The sequence below is a fragment of the Gadus chalcogrammus genome, chromosome 3 (assembly GCF_026213295.1).
Source record: "Gadus chalcogrammus isolate NIFS_2021 chromosome 3, NIFS_Gcha_1.0, whole genome shotgun sequence".
Classification (NCBI taxonomy): domain Eukaryota; kingdom Metazoa; phylum Chordata; class Actinopteri; order Gadiformes; family Gadidae; genus Gadus; species Gadus chalcogrammus.
This window is the reverse complement of record NC_079414.1, coordinates 24,584,347-24,605,219: the sequence shown is the minus strand read 5'-3', so window position 1 is coordinate 24,605,219 and position 20,873 is coordinate 24,584,347. Positions and strand designations below refer to the sequence as shown.

At 46.3% G+C, this 20,873-nt stretch overlaps 1 pseudogene; it reads left to right on the top strand.

Moving 5' to 3' along the window:
- Positions 1-1,582: 1,582 nt before the first annotated feature.
- On the top strand, positions 1,583-13,098 carry LOC130380124 (RAS protein activator like-3-like; annotated as a pseudogene).
- Positions 13,099-20,873: the final 7,775 nt, after the last annotated feature.

Here is a 20,873-nt window from a genome sequence, read left to right as displayed (position 1 = left end):
ACGGACAAGCCTGGAGTGTAAATAAGTGCATGACTCCACCTACTGGAAGATTTATAAATTGCAATATTTGTTCGAATTCAACTTTGAAAAAATAGAAGAAAGAAATAGAAGGACATAATCAAAACGATAATGCATTATTGTATCACCTAATCTTCTATATTCAATTGGGTGACCTGCATCCCCGATTTATACAAACTTCATGAGATGGTGCTGAAGGAGGTGGTGATATGATATGAATGCAAACGACCAACGCTGGATAAACCGTTGGTCATTTGAAATGTATCTGAGATGCAATATACTCTAGTCTCTGTGTCGCCTAAAGTTCTCCGCAAACAGGAAGATAATTGCTAGTCGCCAGTAAACACCTGCTTTGTATTACACCAAGTGTAAATATTTATATTTATATAAATATAATATTGTAACAAGCATCCCTTTTAGAATGGCTTTCATAGTTTACAACATTATATCATATTGTTGTTATCTATCATCTATATTATGTTTAATAGTTCACCCTAACCTTTTTTTTTTATAATCTTCACCAGGTTACAGTCATAAGGGAAAACATATCCAGGAAGTGGTTTCAGAAACACTACCTCCACAGGAAGTCAACCCAACAGCCGATGCAGCCTACACCTTTCACATACAGTAATATTATCACGGCCTTGGGTTACTACATTTAAGTCGAGAGCTGAACAACAGCACATTAACAGTATTGTCCTTCGCGCCTAAGAATGACACTGTGGGACACTCTCAACGGTAGTTAAAGTATGATTGAGAACGAGTCACAATGATTAAACCTGAATAAATCTGAAACCTGAATAGATAATTGATAATAATAACTGTTGAGGTGATACACGCACACACACACACACGCACCACACAGGCTAAAACACACACACACGCACACATGCACAAACACACGCACAGCCCCTGAGGTGTAGGACACACACACAAACACACTCAGGCAAACGCACATGCACATACACACACACGCACACTATGGAAAACGCACGCACGCACACACACACACACACACACACACACACACACACACACACACACACACACACACACACACACACACACACACACACACACACACACACACACACACACACACACAGCTGTACTGTATAGTGGTGGCCACAAACAGCTAACCTGAGGATTTCATCCGATACGAGTTCAGTTTTAATAATTGGAACATTATATTGATTGACATGATATTTCCGCCCCGATTACCTCTGCAACATCTCCGCAGGGTCAGTGTGTGAAACAGCAACCAGCCAAAGAGTGGCAGACGGGGCCGCAGCCAAGCAGCCGACCGCAAGTGCAGCAGCCTCTTGCTTCTGAGCCGTCTGCAAATGACACAACACAGGAAACCAACGCTGATCTCCCCCAAAAAGGAACCTGCGACCTATAACCAACGGAGCGCAGCGCACACACACAGACATCCGCCTCACACAACAGGCGGAGCGCCACTCATAGAGGAGAGCCAACGTTGTCGATTAAAGAAGCGGTTTGACTGAAGCCTGAGATCCTTTCATTCAAAGTCAGAAAGAAGAAGAGGCCCCCCGCGTCCGACATGGGGAACGACGAGAACGACTCTCAGCTGGCGGCGGGGGAGGAGGAGGACGCGTCAAAGGAGGCGAAGCAGACGTCGTCGGTGGAGAGGGAGCCCGCCTCGGAGGTCCCCGCCGACAACAACGACCCCCTAAAGATCTACAACTGGCACACCAGCACCAAGGGGGCGCCGGGGGACGGCAAGGGGGACGGCAAGGGGGACGGCAAGGGGGACGGCAAGGGGGACGGTGGTGTGGCCGCGGCGGCGGCGGCTTCCCCGATGGAGAAGCCTCCGAAGAGCTCCACCACCAAGTTGGGTCGGATTCGGAACTGGGGCAAGGCCCTGAGCGACGACCTGGGCGAAAGGGCTTTCTCTCACTCTTCTCCCGTGAAGAGCAAGAGCACCGGGGCCAAGCTGGAGAAGGCGTCCGGGGGGGCCCAGAAGCATCCCTTCAGGAGGGCCGCGTCGGAGCCCGCGGGGTCGCTGTTCCGGACGCACGGCGGGGCCTCCGGCTCAGGCCACGCGACTCAGTCCACAGCGGCGGCCGAAGCCCCAGGGGCCTCTCCCGTGGACGGGGCCCAGAGGGCCAGCGGAGGGGCCCTCTTTATGAAGTGCCTGAAGACGGTGTCTCAGAAGCTCAAGAGGCCGAGGCTGCAGAGTCGGCACAGCACCTCGACCCTGCTGCGTGGTAATGTGTTTTTGAAAGTCCCATATAATCTGTTCATCAGGTATATTTTTTATTTGTACATTTATGTCCTTAAAGACGATTAATGTTGACACGTGTCCGTATGACCTTGTATATATTAGTGGTGCACTTAATTCAAGTACAGAATGATGCGTAGCTCGACTATTTACTAGAAAATGTTGTGCATAGTTTCATACAGCAAAACAAGGAACTCTTGTGGAGTCTTCGGGTATTGCAGTTATATAGGATTCTAACGCTTTGGCTGACGTCATACACCCAAAGCATCATGCTGTTTTGAAATAAGATAACTATTTTATGAATCTGAAATAAAATTGAAATCAAAGAAAAGCTTCTTTGAAATAACAAGAACAATGTTTAATAATTTAAAAAGTGCAGGACGGGAATATATCCTATAATTGCTTTAAACGTATGTAACAATACAAGAATGAAAAATGCAATAATATAAATTACATTATTTTTTGAAAATGTACAAAGGACCAAACAGGACTTGAACAGTTTATTATGGTGTGTAATTGCATAACAGGAAATGGAAGATAGACTCAAAGCCACAGTTTTCGTAGTAGTGGAAGTCTGGAAGATAATGATTAGTGCCATTACGCAGTAATTAGGATAGTAAATAGAAAACGATGCAGCGCGTGTGTATTTTACACCCTAGTCATGTTAGACAAACTACTATTCCTTCAAAGAAATATAACATAACATAATCACAAACTCAACTAAATGAATGTCGTTTTCACAGGTATTGGAATTAGTTAAAAAAAAAAAAACGTGTTTTTGTTACGCGGGTACGCCATTTCATCTTTGTTTGTATGTGCGTGCACTTCCAGATGCGGGCAAGAATGCGAGCGCGTCAGCTGAGCTACCCAGAAAACAGTGGGCCCCCCCCCTCGAGGTACCCCTGTGGGACATTAGCAACTGTATCCTGGAAGACGGACAGATACTCATCTCTCCGGATGATGAGGTACTTCCATCAACCAAACAAACACACTCAACTCTGCCTGTCCCTCCCTTAGAAGCCTGTTTAAGTCATCAAAAACAATCGGCAAATAAGCAGATCTGCATTGCCTTCCACCAAATATATTTGATATTGTAAAAAAAAAAAAAAAAAAAAAAATGTTTGTGTTGTGTGTGTGTGTGTGTGTGTGTGTGTGTGTGTGTGTGTGTGTGTGTGTGTGTGTGTGTGTGTGTGTGTGTGTGTGTTATTCAGCCTACGATGTGGACCCGTAATAGAGTCAGCAGCTCGACGTCCTTACTCAGCATGCAGAACTTTGGTGAGATAAATACAGGTCAGCACACACACACACACACACACACACACACACACACACACACACACACACACATACACATACACACACACACACACACACACGCACACGCACACGCACACACACACACACACACACACACACACACACACACACACACACACACACACACACACACACCAAGATTATTCAGCATTGTGAAAACAATTGATTGATTTATTGTGTACTGTGTGAACCCCGGTTATTCGTATGAGGGGGCAGCTGTTCAGTGTTACACTTCTTAGCAGTAGTGTAGCGGGTAGAAAGTCACTGATAGGGCAGGGGAAGTAACAGACGTTTATGCACGCGCGTGGCGGTCAAATTGCTTCCTCACAAATGATAACATCACATCTGGGTGTTCCACTTCTGCACCAATCAGGGGATGTGAAATGTAAAGTATACGTGCTTCATTCACTGTCAACGGGCATTTTGACCAGAGAAAGGGGATGTGATCAGTCCAGTCGTTTTTTTCGTTCGTTTTTTACTTTCATTATTGTAAAGGCGATGAGGTCAGCAGAGTAGGACCATGACGAAGGAACTACCTCAGAATTGGAAGTGACCCAAGTTCACAGTTTTTCAAACTTCTGGATTAAATGATGGTGTTCAGACGCTGGATAGTGTGTGGCGGGGCGTTGGGTAAGAAGAAGGAGAAAGAAGGACCACTTGTTCAAATACAAGAAATTAAATTTGAAAATAAGAGGGTAACGCAATGAAATACACCATTCTTCTTGAATAAATGGTTACGTTACAATTGTTACGTTGCTTAATGATACAACTCTTATGTAATTCAGGAAAAAAGATTTGCTCTTTGCTGTTTCTATTAAGTAAATACATGATAGGTTCAAATGGTTCATAATTTGATATAATTAATGCTGTGTAAATGTTAAGTAATGTTAAGTAATTGTACAATGTCGAGTTGAGCAAGGGAAGGGTGTAAACCACATCCTGCATGATTTTAATTCTGATAGCCTACTGGTCTGATTACTAAGAGCTCAGTGACTCTAGGTTCTCTGCTAGTCAAAGACGTGTCCAGGATTTGTCAGTGTTTCCCCTGTAACCCTGACAAATTCTGGACCTTAAGACTAAATAATTAAGTTGTGCATCCTTGTTAAGATTGAAAGAAACAGTAGAGAGTATAGGTTATCTATTTCCATTACCATATTGAAAAGAGCACCCTTGTTGATATGGAATTGCATGAAAATATTCTTCCAAAAGTTCTTTATTAATTCAGACTACGTTGTTAAAGGGGTTCTGATGTCTTTGATAAATGATGAAAGCTTGCATCATTTCTAATCTCCGCAGAATGCAGGTCCGGACCCGGTGAGTCAAGGAGGCGCTGCTCGGTTCAAGACTCAGGACGGAGGAGTGAGGGTGAGTCGAAATGGGGGTCAACGAGGGCGCTAGTTCGATCCCCGTCTCCTCCCATCCGAGTGTCGAGGTGTCCCTGAGCGAGACGCCTCCCCCCCTGACTGCCCCCGGCGAGCTGGCTGTCGCCTTGTGTGACTGACTCACTCATTTGTGTGTAAACCGTTGTGTACATTTGTAGTTTTGGACATGAATGAAAGGCCTCCCTTCCTGCGCCCCGCCAACTTCTTTGGATAAAAGCGTCTGCTAAATGCCCATAATGCAACATCCATGTTGTGTTTCCTTTAAATATTCACAATGCAAAAAATAAAAATAGATGTTTCCAATACATTTCAATTATTTCATCCATTCCGTTCTCCTTTGTCTCGTCAGGCACTGATCAAACGCCGTCTTGAGGGCCGGGCAAAGAGGAACAGCACCACCCAAATAACGCCATCGGACTGAGCAGCAGGTGGGTGTTTATTCTACGTAAACTTCCCGTTGTTGTTCAGCGATTGTGTATCTCCAGGGAAGCTGTGACCCCCCCCGGGTGTTCTGCCTGCTCTCACCGTCTCCGTCCCAACATGGTGTTCTACAGGCTCTACGGCTCGCGGGAGTCCGTGTCCATTCCGGTCAGCGTAGCGGGGACCTTTGACCTTAGCACGGACGCCAGCAGCGGCATCATACCCGTGCACAGCTCCATCCTCGGGAGGAAGTACTGCTTCGAGGTAGACACCGCTAGACACTCATGAACTCACTTGTCGTTCGGATTGAAGCTTCTCAACACCGATCTGGGGTCGGTTTAGCTCGGGAGGTGGAGCAGGTTGTCCGGTAACCTGAAGGTTGCTGGTTCGATCACCGGCCCCGAGTGTCGAGGTGTCCCTGAGCAAGGCACCTTACCCTAACTGCTCCTGACAAGCGGGCTTTGCCCTGCATTGTCGACCGCCGCCGTCGGTGTGTGAATGTCTGTTTTGAACCGTTGTAAGTCGCTTTGAATAAAAGCGTCTACAAAACAGCCGTGAATGTGATGCTTCGCGGTAACTGACCTGTCTTTCAACGTGAAACACTGCCAGGTGATTAACCCAGAGAACAGCCACTGCGTCGGCTGTACCTCTGCGGCCGAACGGGACCGCTGGATCGAGGATCTGAGGCGCGCTGCCAGCCCATAAGGTCAATACGCCATCCACAAACCCGTCTACACCATCTACACCACCATCCACACCCTCCACAGGAACACTCGTCTGCAGGCTGTTAGCATTACATTACCTGTCGGTATTATTCCTCTCAACTTATACCCAAACACATATCTTAATGAACTTTTGTAAGAAACATAATACAAGAGGTACATAAAAAATAGGGGATAGGGCTTGTACATGTCAACATCACTATCGCAATGACCATCGCCATTTTGGGACCATAGGAGCATTGGAGTGGTCGTTATTATATTGTAGTTAAAAAAAAGGGCAATTATTTGTCATTATGGGGAGAACATTGTGGTGTTTGAAAGCGCCAAAGCATTTTCATTAGCTTGGTTACATTACATTGAAGACGCTTTGGATTTGACAGTACTTCAACTCTCTTGAGTGCTCTCAAAATGGCGGATCATCCTGTGATGCCTTCTGATCTACCAGCCCTGAGTGGATGTTTCATCCTCAGTGTACGAATGTTACTTCCCAATCCACAGGACAACATCGAGCGCAGCGAGAACTCCTGAGCCTCTGGTGAACGAAGCCAAGGACCTGGCCCCCAACACTGTACGGTACTTTCTGGGAGCTCCACCTGGACGGCACCCGGTTCGCCAGAACCAGCAGCCGAGCCGTCGACAAGTGCGCCGAGCGCTCCAGCCTGGCCGGGGACGGCGTCAATGGGGCGGTCCGGGGCCAAGGGGGTGGCCAGCAGCAGCAGCAGCAGCCAAGCCGGGGGCTTCCAGCTGTTCTGGGGGGAGTTATTCGAACTGGGACAACCTGCCCGCGGGTCTCCGAGTGACTCTGTACCTCTTCCCGACGAAGACCCCAAGAAGAGACGCCTGTCCCGGGACGACTCCAGCCTCCACCCTCTGGGCAGCGTGGCCATACCCCTTGGCCGAGATCCGGGGAGGGCGCATCAGGAGAATGTGGCATGCCATCGTCCCGTACAAGGCGGCAGGCTCGGGCAGCAGCAAGGAACTACTGAGGGCCCCAGGCTCCCTGCGCATCAAGGCCCGTTTCAGAATCTGAAGGTGCTGCGATGGGAGAGGTGACAAGGAGTTTGCCGAGTTTGTGACCGTGGACTACGTGGAGATGTGTCAGAGCCTGGAGCCGATGCTGGGGCGTGAAGGAGAAGGAGGAGCTGGCCGGGGCTTGGTCCACGTGCTGCAGAGCATTGGCAAAGCCAAGGTGAGCCTAATGATCGAGAACCGAGCTCTTCAAACAGGGGTTCCGCGAGGTACTAGCAGGGGGGTCGCGAACGTTTTTGTTGATTGAGAAAAAATGTATATATTCCCCCCGCAATTGGTTTCCACAAATCGAAATGTCTTTAACTACACATTAACATGAATCCAACACATTAGCCGCGTTACATGGACACTTTTGATCCGATGGAGAGAGCTTTTCTCTGCCTGCTCCTTCAATTAAGAAGAAGGACAGTTTAATAGAAACACAATTTTATACAATATATAAGTAGGGGTGTCCCCGCTCCATCTCCCGTCAGTTTGGGGGTCCTTGGCCGGGAAAACGTGAAGACCCCCTGATCTAGAACACGTAGCCTTGACATTATCGTTTGATGATTTTGTGTGATGTTCAATTGGTTATGCATAGTACTATACTGACTATAGCTATTTTTTTCCAAATGGATAGGTGTTCTTAGTACACTGATCATAAAACATTTAAAAAAATCTATTACTGTATGTCATACTTGCTAGACACAAAAAACATTCTCTTACAGTGGGGGTCGCGTTCATACCATTTATATGTTCTTTACCTTCAGGAGTTCCTGATGGTTTGGGTAGTGGCGGAAGTTGAGCGTCTTGGGAGAAGGAGGCACTGATCTTCAGAGAGAACACCCTGGCCACCAAAGCCATTGATGAGTACAATGAAGCTGGTGGGCCAGAAGTACCTCATCGACACCCTTGGTAAGAATGTTAGGAAGCCAACATCTCAGCCGGTTTTCAACTAAAAATACAGAAGCGACGGATAGATCATTTTGTTTGTAATCCCTCTCTGATAACAGTGTTCTTAAAAAATACATACCTCCCGTCCCCTAAGGTCACTTCACATCGGACTATAACGCCTCAGTGGAACTGTGAGGTGGGATCCGCTGAAATGCCACTCGGCTGACCTGGCCATCACCAAGACCCTGACGGAGACCTGTGAGGAGGCGTGAAGAAGATCACCGAGATGGCACCACGGGTAAGATAACATACCAAACCGTATGGGAAACCGTTGAACAGGAGACATTTATTTTTATTAAAAATGTGACACCTAAACCGCTGAGATATCTTGAGCAAGTCACACCACAACTACTGGTTGTCTTCTTGCTAGGTTGACATTGCAGTGTGTGTGTGTGCGTGTGTCTCAGTGTTTTGTGTGTGTGTCTCATTGTGTGTGTTTCAGTGTGTGTGTCTCAGTCTGTCCGGCTGTCTGCGTTTGTGTGTGTGGTCATTTGAATGTGGTGTGAGTGCGTGCGTTTAAAAAAATTGACACAAAATCTCATTGAACCCTGAACCCTAAAAAACACCACCTTCCCTTGTACAGATCATTTCCTGAGGAGTTGAACAAGGTCCTTCTCCAGCTGGGTGACCCAGTGTGAGGACCAAGGACGACCAGAGATCGGCCATCCGCCTCATCTCCGCATCCTCTTCCTACGCGTTCTTGTCCCCGCCATCCTCAGCCCTTCCTGTTCGGGCTGACACAGCCCTACCCTGAGCACTCACCCTGCGGCACCCGTCACGCTGACTGCAAAGGTCATGCAGAACCTGGCCACTTCAGAGTGTGGAGGAGCTGCTCATCCACACACAGAACCTTCACATTTACATTAAGGGCATTCAGCAGACGCTTCTAGCCAAAGCGAAAGTACATTTGCCAGAAGAAAGACCTAAACAATATATCGCTGTCGGTGCAATAAGGATGTTCATAGAAACAAGTGGCCAAGCACTTACAATTGTTAGGTTAACCCATTCCCTGTATACAACAAAGATAGCTGGGGTAAGATGCTACACACACACTTGTGTGTGCTACACACACACAAGTACTATCTTTAAGTCCAAGGACGTACAACATACAATAAGTGCGTACATTAATTGCCAGGATGTACAACATACAATAAATGTGTAATAGGGGTGTGGTGGGGGTTAGGGTGGAGGCTGTGCAGAGTCTAGGTGAACTCTGAACAAGTGGGTCTTGAAAGACCTTTGATGTTCACGTACTTTACAGACTAGGAAAGGTCAATAAGGGTTCCTCGATCGAGCTGAGCACTGACTAACACCAATGTTTCATACCCAGGTTTGGAGAGAAGGAGGAGTACATGCTCTTCATGAATGACTTCCTGCAGCAGCACTGGGAGGCCATGAGAGGCTTCCTTCAAGCCGTGTCGAACCCGGACTCCGACCTTCCGATGGCTTCCTTCGACGGCTACGTCGACCTGCCCTTGCGTCTGGCTGTGCTCCACGGACTGCTGGTAGACATCATCTCCAAGAAACAGCAGGTGGGAGCTCAGCACCATCATGTCGTACAGAACCTGCCCTAGGGATGGTTGGGGAAAATAAGCATCCGCTATTAGCACAAGGATACTTGTATTAGGTAGTAGTCCTCAGTTTGTATAGGTAGAATAAAAGTCTTGCTCCTTCTGGTGACGGACATTTTGAATAACATCCATGATATCTTTCTTCTCTTCTAAGAACACAATAGAGCAACTGCATCCGCTGCCCTCCATTCTGAACAACATCACAGAGTCCCTAGGTTCCGGAGGTCCTTGGATTCCTATCAGCAGGTGTGTGTGGGCACCATGGCCGGTCCTCATGGTTCTCTAGCGCAGTGTTTCTTAAATGGGGGCACTCAGACCCCTAGGGGAACTTTGGAGGACTGCAGGGGGGGAAAAATAAAAATTAAAGCAGACTATCTTTTTATTTTTATCTGAAAGCTGGATAAAGACAATCAAGATATTGGACCCTTCAAATGTTTATGTTTACCCTGCCAAATAGAATGCACACACATTATTTGGGTTAATTTTATATATTTTTCTCCCAAAATAGATATGTGCCGGTGAAGGGGGTAAAAGATATCTTAGAGGGGGGTTACTTAGTAAATGTTTTTTTATGCACCACTGCTATAGAGCAGCGAGCCAAATTAATCCTTTGAAATTTGACATTGGTACTTTTCATGACATAAATGTTTGACAGATGATTTGACTTCTGATTGGCAGTCCAAGAAACACAAGCCAAACGTACGTTCCTCCTAAAGACCTCAGCAAATACAGCCCTCACCAGTCCTCCCTCCAGCAGCTGTCCCATAGAACCCAAAAGCCTGCGAGACGGGTATGTACACGCGCGTGTTATGGGTTGTCCGTTCTGGCACTTAAATATAGTACTTAGCATTGTGTAGCGTCTAATCCTAGCTACCATTGCTGTATACGGTGTGGCAAACCCGCTCCTCCGAATGAGCCGGGTTCCACGGATAAGTGACGCTTGGCAGTGAGGGTTAAAGCCAATCACGGCATTTATTGTAGACAGCTTAAATCCTATAATGCAGTCGCGGCCTCTAGGGCCTCCGTGGGCCTCTAGCTGCTCGTGGGCCTCTAGCTGCTCGTGGGCCTCTAGCTGCTCGTGGACCTCTAGCTGCTCGTGGGCCTCTAGCTGCTCGTGGACCTCTAGCTGCTCGCGGGCCTCTAGCTGCTCGCGGGCCTCTAGCTGCTCGCGGGCCTCTAGCTGCTCGCGGACCCGAGCGCTTCCTCCTTCCTCGCTTCCTCGCTGCTCGCAGACCCGAGCGCATTCCTCCTTCCTCGCTCCCCTCTCTGGTCTTCCCAAATGTCAGTCCTTTTATAGTTGGCTCCGCGGCTTTCGGCAAGGTGTCCCCCAATCACGCTGATTGGAGTCGGTCGGTGCTCTCCTGTCGCCGGCTGGTGGGTGACGGTGGTTAACGGCCATCGGGGACCAACCCCCTCGGGCTGGTCCGGGCCGGGGTTTACGGGGCGGGATGCCACAACGGGGGAATGGTTTGTAACCTAGCAATTTTTGGGTGCGTGGCTTCTTGTTTCTATGAACAGCCTTACTGTAAAACAGCAATGTATTGTTTCTCTTTCTTCTGACAAATGTACTTATTATTTGATGCTTTAGATAACAGCGTCTGATAAACGGCCCTAAATGTAAATTAGGTGTTTATACAAGTGTAAATGTGACTGAGGGGTATGTGTTACATAACTGTTCCGAGATGGATAGATGAATGTTTGAACGGGCCGGTTCTTCAACAGGGGCTTGCACTCCCGGAGGAGCATGAGAGAGGAAACACGGTCGCCAGGACTCAGAGTGCCTCCACACCGGCGGCCAGGCCACAACAGATATGCCATCCTGAAGAGACAGACCACACGGAGGACCTGCAGGTAGACGGCCCTGAACAGGAGCACGAGCCGGGGGCCGCCCACCCACTGGACATCTCATCCCAGCAGACGGTGAGTGACAATCAGCTCGTCTACTGCGGTGGTACAGCTCGTCGCTCGGCTGGGCATGCAGGCGGCATGTGGCTCAGGAGGTAGAGAGCAGTGGCGGTTCTACGTCCAGTTACGCCCCGGTCAAGACTTCCTCCTAGGGGGGGGGGGGGGGGGGGGGGGGGTAAGGGGTTGTATCATGACCCTACGGAATTCAGTGGGGGATTCATTCCGTCTGTGCACGTGCAGCCAGAGGGGGCGCCAATATAGCAAATTCCCCACACAATGTTAAGTGTCTCCTAGGCGCGTTTTTATTTTCTGCTCGTGGCGCCCCCCCATGTGATTTGGCGCCCCCCCACAAATATGGCACCCTGGGCAGCTGCCTGGTTCGCCCGTGCCTAAAACCGCCACTGGTAGACAGGGTTGGCTGGTTACCGGAAGGTTGCTAGTTCGTTCCCCGGCTCCTCCTAGTTGAGTTTCGAGGTGTCCCTGAGCAAGAGACCCAACCCTGACTGCTCCTGACGAGCTGGCTGTCGCCTTGCATGGTTGACACCGCCGTCGTTGTGTGAATGTGTGTCGGGTGGAATGTGAGGCAATATTGTGTGAGGGTTGAGTGGCCACTGGTTAGCAAAAGCGCTATAATGAAATACATTTACCATTGATTTTCCATGTAAATGACAAGATCATGTCCGAGAGCAACTTGTTCTCTTCTTTCGAGGGTGGTTAGTCCTTAAGCCAACCCCTAAACCAGTTCCTTGGATCAAACAAAATCACAAGAAGGAGCACTGCGAAGATACAGAGAAAGAGCGAATACGAACAACGTGGACTCATTGGACCGGTTGTGTTGCTTTCTATGACGACGTTCGTTCTTAGATTGACATAAACACAGTACCAATAGAGTGTTACTGGTGTGGCTTTGGGATTTTGCAATAGAAGCATACAGGAAGAGCTGTCCGAAGCTCCGTCTGGGTGGTAGCAGGTGACTGAGCGGGAGTTTGGAAATGGCCAGGCGTCTGGAGGACTTCATCGCTCAGAGCATGGAGCAGAACGAGAATGCTGCAGGCGGAGTGCACGGGCTGAGGAACACGGTGGAGTCGTGCGAGGAGCAGCTGGCCAGCGCCACCTTCAGGTGAGATCTGATTCCAAAATCAAAAATGTCGCTCCCAAGAATTCGTTAAATCAACATTTTGCATCCTAAGACTTGTGAAATGAATGAATACCAAACACAGATTCACCTGTTTCATATTAGGCTGGGTATGATCGAGGAGGAGAGGGAGGAGGATGAGAGGAAGCTGAACGTTGCCTTGGCAGCCGCAGAGCGAGTTAATGTCTTGGTAAGAGAGGGAAAGGACTTTCAACATTTTTGTTTTGGGCCAAAATTGCTAATGCAAATATTAATAAATGAAAGATAAGAGGAAAGTGATTGTGTGTTCTTAGGAGGAGCAGCTGGCAGACATGTTGAAGGGCCTCCACCGGCTCAATAAGGAGGTCTGCACGGAGAACGACGAGCTGCCGCCCAGAGAGTCAAACGTAGACAGTGACTGAGCCCAGATAAGGGCTGTGAATGTGAAGTCTAATTGTTCCATTAGGTGTGAAGGCTAGATGGACAACACACCTATTTTCTCTTAGGTCCCATGAGCATGCCCCAAAAGTGTGAGTGCGATTAGCCTTACCAGCTGTTGTCCACCTAGATGTTGACGGATAGATTAGCAACGTTTGCTACAGTCACTGGGTAGGCTGTAGAACTGATCTATGCAGCACACATCTAGAGGACACTCCCACTTGGCTAATCACACACACACCTGGGTTGGCTTAGCCAGAGGTAGACAGTTTTCTTAACCGATAGGCGCTATTCGATCCCCAGCTCTCCTAGCTGGTGTTGATGTGTCCTGCTCCTGACAAGCTGCCTTGCATGGTTTGACTCTGCCATCGATGGTGTCTGTGGTGGTCAATGTGTAGTATTACCGATTAAGGTCGCTTTGGATGAAAGCGTCTGCTAAATTCCCTAAATGTAATTTCATGGGACCGTTAGAAGATAAGTTCCTATGCAAGTACTAACCCAAGGAAAATTTGGAAGGCTTAGACTTTACTGCCCTTAAATTTAAAGTGCAATAATATAAAAAGATCACATCATGTCTTGATATTTTGTACTGATGGAAAGGCCTCCATTCAACTATTGTTTATTTGAAATCCAATCGAGTATGCAAGTGCAACATTCTTTGATGGATAAATAACTATAAAGACAATAAAATAAAGTGTAATAAGTGTCAAGCGTCTCAGTTGTATGTGTCTTGTGTCTTTCTGTTTGTGTGAGAGAGATATACACCCCTTAATAGGTTGTGTGAAAGGGATGACACAATAGTTAAAAGTGGGCTAACCTGCACAGACAGCTTTTTCCATCTGGACTATACGAGTCACATGAGGAGGAAGTGCAACATAGCAACAGGATGGCCCACCTGTAGAGAGAACAACAATTTTTTGCCTTGCCGCCTTGTCCGTGCAGTTGAAGGTATGAAAATAAAGCTTACCCCTCCTTGGCTTTAACCCTTATCAGAATTAATACAACATGAAGTTTATGGAGCAGACAAAAACTAGTTGGCGGACGACCACCACAACTTTACAATTACACATTAGGGTATTTTAGCCAGACGCTTTTATCTAAAGCGACTTACAATATGAAGTCGCTCACATCGCGACTATCAGCGAGCTCTACTGCTATAGAGCTCGCCTGCTCTATAGCAGTGGTGCTAAAAAAAAATTCTACTAGTACCCCCCCTCTAAGATATATTTTACAATAAATTATCGCTGTCACGGGTAAGCAATGAAGGATTTGTCATAGAACCAAGTTTTCAAGTAACCATCACTCCACTAAGGCGCTACCCAATTTCCTCGTGTTTACAGCAAGGTGCTAGCAACCTGCAGTTGTCTACACAGTTAAGTCTATAATCCACTACAATAACAATACAACACAATACAATACGTGTACAATGGTGGCCAGATGGGGGGAAGGTGGCTATGCCAGAGTCGAGGTGGACTCTGAACAGGTGAGATCTTGGAGATCTGTTTCCGGAGATAGTGAGCGAGACTCTGCGGTCCATGAGAGCAGCAGGGAGCTCGTTCCACCACTGAGGTCCCAAAACCGAGAAAAGTTGTGGCTTTGCTGATCGGCCTTTGCTAGCTCTTAGCGATGGCGGTACCAGACGTCCAGCTGAGGTAGTTGAGCGGAGGGATCGAGCTGGGGTGTGTGGCTTTAGCAATGCTTGGAGGTAGGCAGGGGCAGTTCCATCGATTGCCTTGTATGCCAGTACCATCGTCTTAAATTTGATGCAAGCTACTACAGGGAGCCAGTGGAGGTCCCGGAAGAGGGGGGTCACATGGGAGAACTTCGGTAGGTTGAACACGAGGCGCGCTGCCGCATTCTGGATGTGCTGCAAAGGTTTAATTGCAGAGGCAGGAAGTCCAGCCAGGAGTGAGTTGCAAGTAGTCGAGGCGGGAGATGACCAGTGATTGGACTAGAAGCTGAGCTGCTTCCCCTGTGAGGAAGGGCCGGATCCTTGCGGATGTTGTAAAGTGCAAATCTGCAGGATCGGGCCACCGCAGTGATGTTTGCGGTGCAGCATAACTGATTGTCCAATACCACACCGAGGTTTCTGGCAGTTGGAGAAGGAGATACAGTGATGTTCTCAACGGTGACCAGTAAGTCCATGTGTGGGCAATCTTTCCCTGGGATTAGGAGGAGCTCGGTTTTGTTGAGGTTAAGCCTCAGGTGATGGGAAGTTGTCCAGGTGCTGACATCCGCAGCACCTGGACAACTGGTCCAGGTGCATTCCGATATGCGTGTTGCAATCAGGGCTTTATCAGATGAGGAGAAAGAGAGAAATAGCGTGTCGTCAGCATAAAACAATAAGCTAATGATTTGGGGGTCACTGCCCCTTTCAATTTCAAGCTTATGTATACAGTTCATATAATGCGTCAGATAAAAACACACCTTTTTATCTTGTGCTGTTGAAGTAAACATTACATACAATTTATGAATTCTTATTTATCATGGCTCACAATATAATTTACTATGTACAGTGTTCTTATTTCTTATGTCAAATAAATAAATAAAGACTTTGGCTCACAATATAATTTACTACGTAACACGTAACATAGGGTTCTTATTTCTTAAATAAAATAAGTAAAGAGTTTTGCCCACAGTATGACTTAATACGCCCACATCGTGTTGTTCACCTCACGTAACCTGCTCCCTAGTTTTGTTTCTCTGTAGACGGAATTCCTCACACACCCCTTGCACACTGCAGGCCTACACGTCCGTTGACGGAGAGGGCCGTGAGATGGACGACTGCCCTCAATACCGGACCCACCTCGCCGTCAAGCTGGAGCTCCAGAAACACACAGCCGTCGGTGTAAGTTACCCTTTCTTTTTATTTCTGTTATTGACTTAAACCCCATCATCCATACGTTTCTTTTTTTTATTATACAGGAAAGTATTAGAAGTAACAAAGTTACAATATAAAACCAGATTACCAGATAATTGAAGGACGGGAGAATTAAAGTAACCCAAAAACCTAGATTTTCTTCGGTTTAGGATTGTTTCGGATTCACACCTGCCTTGTTTGGTTCGAACGAAACCAAAAAAATCGATGGTGCGGACCTTTTAGGCTGGTGTGAATACAAACCATCGAACTCTGGTGCAGACCAAACATTCGGGCCGAGACCCAGCCGGAAAGGTGATCTCTGTTCGCCTCCAAACGAACCCTGGTGCGGTTCGCTTGAGATGTGAAAGCGACAGCACCTCGGTCCGATCCAGTTCTAAAAATCATACGCCTCTTTGGACGTAACAGGCACCCGCTCAGCAGGTTACTGACAGTTCTACCCAGGCATGTTGTCGTGTACGCCACGGCACGGGCGTATTCAGACCTGCCTTGTTTGGTTCAAACCAAACAAAAAAAATCGCTTGTGCAGACCTTTTGGGCTGGTGTGAATACCAACCATCGAACTCCGGTGCAGACCCAGTGGCGTTCTTAACATAGGCATAGGCCGCGGCCGCTTGGGGCCCCCATAGGTGGGGGAAGTAATACGAGTCTAAACGCGAAAATAAAATTAAGGGTTAGGAAAAGGTTAAAGTTACCCAAGCGGCTCAAATAAAAGAAAAAAGTGAAAAGACGCCGGTAAGTATGAAAGACGCCTGCCAAAGATGACACACTTTTTTACGGCTACTGTTAGGGATACAGACAGGAACAACAATGTCCAAAGCGTTGAACATGCCACAACAGCAGCAGCAGCTAGCTGTGAAGTGGCGCTAGGTGAGGACCTGTGAATAAGTAGGACTGTTTCAGAAGCGTGCAATGTGGAGAACAATCGGTCTTTTCTCTCTCTCTCTCTCTCTCCCTCTCTCTCTCTCTCTCCTCTCTCTCTCTCTCTCTCTCAGAATGTTCAATCTAATCTGTAATGTCAATTCACCTAAAATATCCTGTACCTTGTACATTTGTTTGTAGAATGATTGAAATGTCAATCACAAGTGCAATGCCAATTGCAACCTCACTCACACATACAAAGCAAATTATTAATCTTGGCAATTTTTTTTAAGTATATGGCTTTTTGTGATGTTTTGCTAAGTATATGACTGTTGGTGGGGGTTTACCCTAACTACTTGTCTTGCTGGTTATATTGCAATTGATTTGATCTTAAATTTATTTTTTGGCAAAGAGAAGTGTTGTTTGTGTGTTCTCTAATTTCGTACTTCATTTTGGAGTACAGAAGTGTATTCAGGCTTTAAAGGGGAAGGTATTTTTTCTCATCTCCAACCTTTACTTCTGCATAGATTAGCTTTACCTGCCTAAAATTCTCCGTTCTCGTTTAAAGATCGGATGAGGTGGGCCCCATACATATCTTCGCCTTGGGCCCCCAATTTGCTAAATCCGCCACAGTGTGGACCAAACAGTAGGACCGAGACCCAGCCGGAGAGGTGGTCTCGGTTCGCTTCACATCGAACCCTGGTGCGGTTCGCTTGAGATGTGAAAGCGAACGCATCTCGATCCGATCCAGTTCTAAAAAGCATATGCCTCTTTGGATGTAACAGGCACCCGCTCGGCCGCGCGCATTATGGGAATTATTGTTTGATTAGCGGGATCTCCAAAATTAGCAGCACATTTTCGGACCGTCAGGTGAAAATGAGTCGTACTTTTTAAAAAGACCATCTCCTTGCTACCACCTCTCAACCCATGTTCTGCTGATGATCTTGTAGAAAACTTTAATTTGAAAATTTTGAAAGTCATAGTTGTCATTGCACCTTATAAGATTAAAACGATTTCTGGAAAGCAAAAGGCACCCTGGAGAAAAGCTGCTTCTGTAACAGCACAGAATAAAGAATGCAGGAAGGTTGAACGCATCTGGCGTAAAACAAAACTTCATATTCAACATGATATCTATAAAGAGAGCCTCCGTGCCTACAATTTAGACTTAAAAAGTGCTAGAGAAACATTTTTCTCCAATATCATTTAAACCAATACTAATAATGCAAAAACCCTATTTGCAACTGTTGACAGACAGTTGCAACACAAATTCCACCTGATCTCCATTCCACGCAGAAATGCAATGAGGTTGCAGCTTTTTATACTGATAAAATTGAAAGCACCAGACGCGCCATCAATATCTCCACTTCAAACAAAAATGTTGGACTACCACCCTGTTCAGGAAAAAGTAGCATGGCAAGGATGGCATGCTTTAATGTTATAGACTCTCAAACTCTTGTGGAAACTGTGACACAACTAAAGCCATCCACCTGTTGCCTTGATACTTTACCTACCAACCTCTTTAAGAATGTTTTCGATTGCCTAGCAGTAGACATATTGCAGATAGTTAACAACTCTCTCCAGTCAGGCAATTTCCCAAAAGCTTTGAAAACTGCGGTTATTAAACCCCTTTTAAAAAAGCGGAGCCTAGATGCCTCTATTATTAATAACTACAGACCAATATCAAATCTACCCTTCATAAGTAAAATCATTGAGAAAGTTGTCCTCCAGCAACTTAATCACTTCCTGGCATCAACTGGTTGCTATGACACCTTCCAATCAGGATTTCGACCCCTGCACAGCACTGAGACCGCCCTTATCAAAGTTGTAAACGACATCCGTCTTAACACAGACTCTGGCAAAACCTCAATACTAATGCTACTTGACCTCAGTGCTGCATTCAACACTGTAGACCATACAATACTTTTGGACAGGTTAGAAAACTGGGTGGGGATTTCAGGCACAGTCTTAAATTGGTTCAGGTCCTACCTACAAAATAGGAACTACTTTGTTTCCATTGGCAATTTTGTATCAGAATCAACCAACGTGACATGTGGAGTCCCACAAGGTTCGATCTTAGGACCCTCTTTATTCAACATCTACATGCTCCCACTAGGGCAAATCATGCAAAATAACAATATTGACCATCATTGCTATGCTGATGACACGCAAATTTATGCATCACTATCACCAAATTACTATCGGCCAATAGATCTGCTGTGCCAGTGCATTGAGCAAGTGAAAGACTGGATGTGCCGAAATTTCCTTCAACTAAATGAGGACAAAACAGAGATAATTTATATAATTAGATAATTCTAAAATGGAAAGGCTTAAAGTAACCCAACACCTAGACTCTCTGTCCCTGAAAACCTCAATCAAAGCCAGAAATCTAGGGGTTATCATGGATTCAGATTTACATTTCGACAGTCACATCAAATCAGTTACAAAATCTGCATATTATCACCTTAAAAATGTAGCAAGACTTAAAGGGCTTATGTCCACCGAAGACTTACAAAAACTTGTACATGCCTGTATCACTAGTAAGCTTGATTACTGCAATGGTCCCCTTACAGGTCTCCCAAAACAAACTCTGAGGAAGCTTCAGCTTGTTCAGAATGCTGCTGCTTGAGTTCTAACAAAGACCAAAACAATTGAACATATTACACCAATTCTTAAATCGTTACATTGGCTTCCTGTAGGTCAGAGAATTGATTTTAAAATCATGTTGCTAACCTATAAATCCCTACATGGTTTAGGCCCAAAATATTTAACTGATATGCTTCCACTACATAATCCTTCTAGACCACTAAGATCCTCTGAGACCAATCTGTTAATTATCCCCAGAGTAAACACGAAACATGGGAAATCAGGATTTAGTTACTATGCAACAAATAGCTGGAATAAACTCAAAGGATTTAAGACTTGCCCAAAATCTGAGCACCTTTAAAACAAGACTGAAGACTTTTATGTTTGCTTTAGCTTTCTGCTAAATCTTAAATACATTGCACTTTCTAAAAAGCTTTTCTAACTTCGCCTTTATTTTCTATTTCAATACTAAGATGCCCTTTTTAACTCTCTATTTTACTAATTTCTTTGCATATGTTTTCTTTTACTTATTATTTTATTGTATGACAATGTTAATACAGTATGTGAAGCACTTTGAGTCTGCCTTGTGTATAAAAAGTGCTGTATAAATAAAGTTGCCTTGCCTGGTGTGAATACGTTTTTCTATTGTAACAGACCAAGGGATCGACAGTAACAAAGTACATTTATTTGAGTACTGTTATTATATAGTATCTGTACTTCACATGAGTATTCATTTTATTGGAAAGGTATGATTTTTATTCCACTTCAGTAGGTTGTTTCAGAGTCATTGGGTTATGTAAATGCATTGTGGCAACGATACAACAATGCGTTTGAATTCTGAGGTATTTTGAAGAACTGCAGTACTTCAAGAAGGAGAAACAACTTAACTTGTATTGGGGTAATATTTGGCCAGGAAGATCTATAGCCTACTTTGACTCAAGTAAAGTACTTGTGTTCTTTGTCCACTATTGCAGACCCCCATGGCAGAAAAAAATAAAAAAGATATGGAAGAAGAGCTCACCTGCAGCATTTGCCTCTCTCTCTTCGAGATGCCGGTGACGATTTCATGCGGACACAACTTCTGTCAAGACTGTCTTACCTCCAGCTGGAAGGAGAGTTATGACTGCCCTCAATGTCGGGCCCACTTCCCCACCAGGCCAGAGCTCAAGAAGAACACAGTGCTCAGTACTGTGGTGGAAAAGTTCAAAAACTGCTCCAGTATGACCGAGTTCGGATTTGAGAAGGAGGAGGAAGCCGTCAAAAAGCCCATCGTGATGTGCGATACGTGTATGTCCTCCGAGGCGGACAAGACCTGCCTCACCTGCATGGCGTCGTTCTGCCTCGAGCACGTTCGGCCCCACCTCGACAACCCCAACTACCGCGCGCACCAGCTCAGAGAGCCGCTCGCGGACATGAGCGAGCGCGTCTGCCCCGACCACCACAAGCTGATGGAGTTC